Source organism: Microcebus murinus, chromosome 6 (assembly GCF_040939455.1).
Source record: "Microcebus murinus isolate Inina chromosome 6, M.murinus_Inina_mat1.0, whole genome shotgun sequence".
NCBI classification, from domain to species: Eukaryota; Metazoa; Chordata; class Mammalia; order Primates; family Cheirogaleidae; genus Microcebus; species Microcebus murinus.
The window spans coordinates 46,595,659-46,603,305 of NC_134109.1; the positions used below are offsets into that span (position 1 = coordinate 46,595,659).

The following is a 7,647-nucleotide window of genomic DNA, read 5'->3' on the forward strand; positions in this document are numbered from 1 at the left end:
TAGGGTGGTCGTCATCTGGGTTTTCAGCACCCAGTTGATTCTAAATGGCAACTGGATGAGACCCAGCTTCTTAGAATTATTTTAAAAACAAAGGGACATATTAACTGGACAGATGGTAGGATAGGGCACCAGAAGGAAATACAGGGTTACCCAGAAAGGCAGATATATAGGTTTCCCAGAGTGGAAAGAGAGAGGAGACATTCAACAAACAAGTATTTATTGAGCGCCTACCATGTGCCAGGCACTGTTCTAGACCCCCCCCCCAAAGAAGAAAAAAAGAGGCAGCAAACACCAATTCCGAGGGAGAGGACAGGGGTAGTTGAGGAAGAAAGCTAAGGGGGCTGGAAGCCTGAGGTGATGGAGGCTGGGCCTTAGGCCTCCTCTTCAGCCTCCTCACCGAAATCCTCCTCCTCTTCCGCGGTGGCATCCTGGTACTGCTGATACTCAGAGACGAGGTCGTTCATGTTGCTCTCGGCCTCGGTGAACTCCATCTCATCCATGCCCTCGCCCGTGTACCAGTGCAGGAAGGCCTTCCGGCGGAACATGGCTGTGAACTGCTCTGAGATGCGCTTGAACAGCTCCTGAATGGCCGTGCTGTTGCCAATGAAGGTGACTGCCATCTTGAGGCCACGCGGCGGGATGTCACAGACAGCCGTCTTGACATTGTTGGGGATCCACTCCACGAAGTAGCTGCTGTTCTTGTTCTGCACGTTGAGCATCTGCTCGTCCACCTCCTTCATGGACATCCGTCCACGGAAGACAGCAGCCACAGTGAGGTACCGGCCATGGCGGGGGTCACAGGCAGCCATCATGTTCTTGGCATCGAAGACCTGCTGATTGAGTTCGGGCACAGTGAGAGCCCGATACTGCTGGCTTCCACGGCTAGTGAGAGGGGCAAAGCCAGGCATGAAGAAGTGGAGCCGTGGGAAGGGCACCATGTTGACTGCCAGCTTTCGGAGGTCAGCATTGAGCTGGCCAGGGAAGCGGAGGCAGGTGGTGACACCACTCATGGTAGCTGAGACAAGATGGTTCAGGTCCCCATAAGTCGGCGTGGTCAGCTTGAGGGTGCGGAAGCAGATGTCGTAAAGGGCCTCGTTGTCAATGCAGTAGGTCTCATCAGTGTTCTCTACCAACTGATGGACGGAGAGGGTGGCGTTGTAGGGCTCCACCACGGTGTCAGACACTTTGGGGGAGGGCACCACACTGAAGGTATTCATGATGCGGTCAGGATACTCTTCTCGGATCTTGCTGATGAGCAGGGTGCCCATTCCAGAGCCTGTGCCCCCGCCCAGAGAGTGGGTCAGCTGGAAGCCCTGCAGGCAGTCGCAGCTCTCCGCCTCCTTCCGCACCACGTCCAGGACCGAGTCCACCAGCTCCGCCCCTTCTGTGTAGTGGCCCTTGGCCCAGTTGTTGCCTGCCCCTGACTGACCAAAAACAAAGTTGTCTGGTCTGAAGATCTGGCCAAAAGGACCCGAGCGAACAGAGTCCATGGTCCCAGGTTCGAGATCCACCAGGATAGCACGAGGAACATACTTGCCACCTGTGGCTTCGTTGTAGTACACGGAGATGCGGTCCAGCTGCAGGTCGCTGTCCCCGTGGTAGGTACCGGTGGGGTCGATGCCGTGCTCATCACTGATCACCTCCCAGAACTTGGCACCGATCTGGTTGCCACACTGCCCGGCCTGGATGTGCACGATTTCCCTCATGGTTAAAATTTATTTTAATTTTTTTTTGCTGGCCTCAAAGTATGTACGGAGCAAAAAAATATATATGTAGTTTTTTTCTTCTCTGCTGATGGCAGGCTGAAAGGAAGGGACGCGCCCCGGAGGCTGGAGCAGCGAGGTCCGCGCGCGGCGGCAGGAAGGCTCTCCAGGGTACAATTTTTTGAATCTAGAAAAATAAAAAAACTAGGTTTATCATTATTTCTTTGCTCCAAAAGACTGGTTGTTAGAGATCTTTTGGTGCCCCTTTCATAATCTAAGAATCTCTAGTAAGACAGAGAAGTATGCAAAAAAAAAAAAAAAGAATACAATTTGCTCAGCTCAGAAATATTGGCCATTTTAACTGACATTGTGACATTAATGTGTTTTTCTTATATAGTTGATGAGAGAATGTCCTTTGAAAAATTATTTATTAATGCATATCTATCATTCTTGATTAAGTTCTTAAGAGAATTTCATCACCAAGAATAGAACTAAAGAAACTTAACTCTGCCTTGTATGAAGGCCATGACTTCTACCTTGGGGACATGCGCACTGAAAGAAATATTAGCCTCCTCCAGGTGTTCATGGGAGAAGATTGTGGGTGAAGAGGCTCAGTTAGTGGCAGTACAGCCATGATAACTTAAACCACATCTCCATGTCATAAGCAAGGAAACAGACCAAAGCTTTAAATGACTAGTTTCAAGATATGCACCTAATCAGTTCTAAACGTAGGGAAAAATTTTCATTTTTAGAATTCTTATTGTATATCCAAGTATAAATGTATTATAGCTTTTTCCTAAGGATATTTCCCTTTTTTTATCCTAGAAAAAAATACTATGCCTTATTGTTTCTAAACTTTCTTCACACTTTTAAATACAATTTGAGTATCCCTTAGCTGAAATGCTTGGGACCAGAAGCATTGCAGATTTTGAGTTTTTTTTGATTTTGGAATATTTGCATAAACATAATGAGGTATCTTGGGGACAGGACCTAAGTCTAAACACAAAATTCATTTGTTTCATATATACCTTATAAACATAGCCTGAAGGTTATTTTAGACAATATTTTTAATAAATTTGTGCATGAAACAAAATTTTGACTGCGATCCATCACCTGTTCCATTTGTGACATCATGACAGTGCTCAAAAAGTTTCAGATTTTGGATTTTTGAATTTTTGGTTTAGGGATGCTCAATCCATATAACAAACATATCCAATTTATTAACAAAGCAAGGACAAAGTACAACACTTTATGCCCATAACTTTTGATGAAAATCAAAAAAGACAACTAAGTGAAAGTTGTTTTTCTCCCCCATAAATCATCTTTGTCACTCACAACATATACTTTGTAAGTATGTCCAAATTTCTGAAAATGTCGTATCTCTTGTCTCCAACTCTAGGTGTGGTACCTGCCTGTCAAATTGTGGGCTCAGAGGGAAAGCGTCTGACATTTCCTTCGCCACCTATGACATAAGCCACAGATGCTCTATAAAAAATGACATGCAGCTGTGCCCTGTGACGGGGACTCTCTCCCGACTAAGCGCATACACCCCACACTCTGCCTAGAACTCTTTCTCTAATTTAGTTTCCTTCCTCATCTATACATGTAGAATCTGCCTCTCTGCCCAAATCCTTCAGAATGACAACTCACCGAGCAGCCTGCCTGGATCTATATTTGAGTCTCCTCTTGCAGATATGGTACTAACTCTCACATCCTTCTCTGCCCATCACTGACCAACCCCCAAGGGCCAGATCTTCCCTGTCCAGACCCCCACCCCAACTGCAAGGGAGGGAGACTGCAAGCACATAGCATGGGGCACCCCTGCCTCCTCGGCCGGCCTGAGTGGCAGAACGAACCCAACCCCCAACCCCTTCTAGGAGGGAATTCACACAGGGTGCGTTAAGAAAAGTCACAGCAAAGCAGAAATCTTCCCTGCGCCTCCTGTGATGTGCCTTAATGCTTAACCCTAACTACTGGGGCACACGATGGCCCCTTCTTCATAACTATAGCTAGAAAATCAGATCTGCGTATAAAAAAGGTTGTTCAAGCTAACTGATTAGCAAGGCCCTTGTGGCTTGCCACGTTACATGTCTTAGTGTCCAACTTGCCGCGTTGTCTGGCTGACTCACTTGGCCTTTGGACCCCCCAAACATGAGATTCTAATGACTCACTTGAAGTTTTAATATTTAGAAGCCTGGGCCTTCTACTGGGAAGTTTGCTCTCACGGGCAGGGATGTTAATTTGTGAGAGTTATCACTGCCTCCTCCTCTGGACGTGTCTGCGTGGTGCATGCCAAAGAGACAGACCCAGCACAGATGGCGACTCCTGAATCGTCACCTGCGGGCAGCTGTGTTCAGCAGCCACCCAGCTCCACGGCAGCACACGCACCGCACGCCTGCAGATTATAGTGATAAATAGTACAAGGCCTCTTGCAGGTCGTAGGCCATGGTGCACATGTTTAATTTCTTTGGGAAAATAAAAGAATCCATTGGCAAAAAAAATGAAAAAAGAAAGAAATTTGCCAAATACCTCATTTCCTGCTATAAAACCAGATGGTTATGAATCATGTGAAAAACCCCTTCCACCTCCATGAACAAATATTTCATGCTATTTACAAACTAGTAGTCCATTTGTGACTGCATGTACATGTATAAGAAATTTCTAGGCTGTAGAATGCCTTCTCAAGTATGGAAAAAAAATAGATAACATTAAGATCTTTATCTTCCCAGGTTTTCTGAATAATGTGCATTAAACAGTAACTGATGACCCAACAAAGGTTACTGGGGACAGATCACTGTTCTGGAGAAAGGATGTTGGATGAAGCAGGAGCTAAACTTTTCCACGGTGGTTTCACCCTCTTATTTAGGAACAACAATAAATATTTTTGTTACGGCTTTGAAAGGAGAGAACGAATGCTTTTTTGGAAGAGAGAAAGAGAAAAGGAAGGAAGGGAAAGGGGGAGGGAGGGTTGGCTGGAGTCTTTGCTGGCCAAGGTGCCTAAGAGCCATGAACAAAAGTAGGAAATACCGTGGCTTTCTGCACCACATCTGCCTGCCCTCGGAGCAAAGAGCAGGCCCTCGCCTCCCCAGCCTCGGAGGGGAAGTGTCACCCTCAGGCACAATCTAGCACAGAAGGTTCTGGCGCTGTCCTCTTTGGCCTCCTGACAAGAATGTTCACTTACAGATCCCAAGTTATCCCAAGTCCATCTGGCGTGTTCTGAGGCTCAAAAACAAATGTGTGCGGCCTCCCCTCCCATGCGCCCGCCCGCGCTCTCAGGCTCTGACCTGCTTTCAGTCGCACTCAGGGTGAAGCCCGGACTTGTCCCACGGGGCGTTCTCTGGGAAGGAGACTGCCAGCACATAGCATGGGGCACCCGTGCCTCCTCAGCCGGCCTGAGAGGCAGAACGAACCTACCCAGCAGTCCCTCTCGGCACCGACGACACCTGGCTGGCTCACGAGCCCCAGCGTGGGGACCAGCAGTGCACTGTTGTGTCTGTTTCTTATGAGAGTCACCGGCAGAGCCAGGAGGGAACTCAGAGGTGATTTTACAGAAGGAGGAATGTTAAGGCCCAGCAAAGTCAGGCTGCTCACACGGGTCATGCTGAATTGGCAGAAGGGCTGGCATTAGACACAAGGATGGGGATTTATGTTTAATGGATTGGTTTAAATTAGAGGTGATCATTTTAACCCACCTATCCTTCAAGAGAAAATAAAGCTGGGGCTTTGGGGCTGGTAGGAGCTAGGGGTGAGGGAAGAGAAACATCGAGCAAGCATTTATGTCACGAAACAGACACATTTTTGACACAGGTTGGACATGACAAATAAAATAATATGCCATCTGCACCAACTTGCTGGACCTGAACAACAAGTTCAAATGCCAACGGGGCCAGAAAACTGGTGAACAAGGGACACCGGAAGAAAGGGGGGGAGACATTTCTACTCCTTTTCAGGACAGGAGTCTGGTACCTCATTCTTTTTTGAACAATAGAGCCACTGTGCAAACCCCACATCACCCAGGAAGGAGAATCCAGGAGGCCCCACGCTTGTGCCCTGCGGCGCCTCTTCCCCATTTCTCTGTTGAGTCCCAACTGGGAGGGGAGGGCGCCAGGTGGGCAGTGCCTGAAGTCCAGTTATATTAACTGTCCCTACGTCCTGCCCTTGACTTGACTTCATTACAGGAAGTAGCCAGAGTGCAACGGGAGGCTCTCTGTGTCTGGATTTTACGACAAAAGCGGATTTATAAACAGAACTTAAGGGCCTTCCTGAGAAAGAAGAATTGGCCTCTCTTCAGGAGCCGGGGAATTATTTGCACACCCAGCAAATAGCTCCCAAGCTGACAGCAAATGGGTCTGGAGCCGTGTCATTTGTTGACCCTGGGAATTCACCCGAGGCACCTCTGGAATTTGAAAATTGCTGTTAATCACATTAAATTGTGAGAGTTACATATTCTTCCAGAAGGGATGATCATTAGAAATGTGAGGTGTCAATTGAAGTTCCCATGAACAGGCACAACCAGTTTGAATTGTTTTTTCCTATAATTCAAGTCTCTTAAAATGACCTGAGAATTCATACAAATGAGCTGAGAATCAGGATTGGCCAATTACTATGGGAAGTGAAGTGAAAACCTATATTCTTTCCACCTCCCCTTAAACAGAGTACGTACTACATTGGTCTAAGTGCTTGAAACGCCATCCATAGGTTATTCCTTTAGGCTTAAGCATTTTTGTACCTAAGAAACTTCTTTTAAAGTAAAAATGCCCTTGGAAGAGGCAACATATCAGGCTGAATTATTTCTCCCTAAAATTCATATGTTGAAGTCCTAACCCCCAGTACCTCAGAGTGTGACTATTTGGAGATCGGGTCTTCAAAGAGGTAATTAAGTTGAAATGAGGTCAGTAGGGTGGGTCCTAATGCAATATGACTGGTGTCCTTATGAGAGGGGAAATTAGGACATAGATGTGTACACAGGGAGAGCTATGTGACAACAATGGAAGACAACAGCCCTCTACGAGGCAAGGACAGAGGTTTCAGAAGAGACTGGCCATGGGGACACCTTGATCTCAGATTTCTAGCTTCCAGAATTATCAGAAAATAAATTTCTGTCATTCAAACCATCTAGTCTGTGGTACTGTGTTATGGCAGCCCTAGCAAACTAATACCCAGACTGTTTACATTTAAACATGGATTACTGACAGTAGGAAAAACAAAGTCCCACAACTGTCATGGTCCTGAGGATTGGAGACCATGAACAAATCAAATCTTTTGCGGGGATGCTGGGCCAGAGGGTCTAGGGGTGTAGACTTTGGAATCAGCCCTGGCTACCCCGGTAAGCTACGTAACCTCAGCGGATCATCCATGATGTGGGCAGTACAATGGCATTGACTTCGTACAGCAGCTAGGATTAAATAAAAACATGGAAAGTGCACAGTGCCTGGGACATAGTCAGTGCCCCATGAACTGGAATCATGATAAAGGGGAGGGGCTAGGAGAGGGCTCTGAGAAAGGGGAAGAGAGAGTGGGAAGCTAACATTTATAGCAACAATGAGAGCCGGTGGAATGGAGAGCCCTGGACTTCAGTGCTAGCCCTGTACTGATTACATAACTTTGAGAAGTCACTTTGCCCTCCTGATGTTTTGTTTCCTCACCTACACAGTGAGAAGGCTAGACTATCTACAAAAGAAAAGAGGGAGGCAGAGCTAAACACCATTTCCTTTCTCAAGTTGGTCCTGAAAGAAGGAGGTTCTCTGCTTTTCTTTTCCACAGTTGTCAATTATGGATCAACTTCAGAGTCATACAGAGATATAAGCACAAGTTTCTTCCCTCTCTTTTTCTTCCATCAAATATCCATCCCTGTAGCAGGTATCATAATTGATAAGAGGGGTGTTTTCCAGGACAACCTTTGCCATGATCTCGGAAGTCTGAAGTGTCCCTTCCACACTTCTCC

At 46.8% G+C, this 7,647-nt stretch overlaps 1 pseudogene; it reads right to left on the reverse strand.

Annotated features, from left to right (window-relative positions):
• Positions 1 to 200: 200 nt before the first annotated feature.
• On the reverse strand, positions 201 to 1,872 carry LOC142871468 (tubulin beta chain pseudogene; annotated as a pseudogene).
• Positions 1,873 to 7,647: the final 5,775 nt, after the last annotated feature.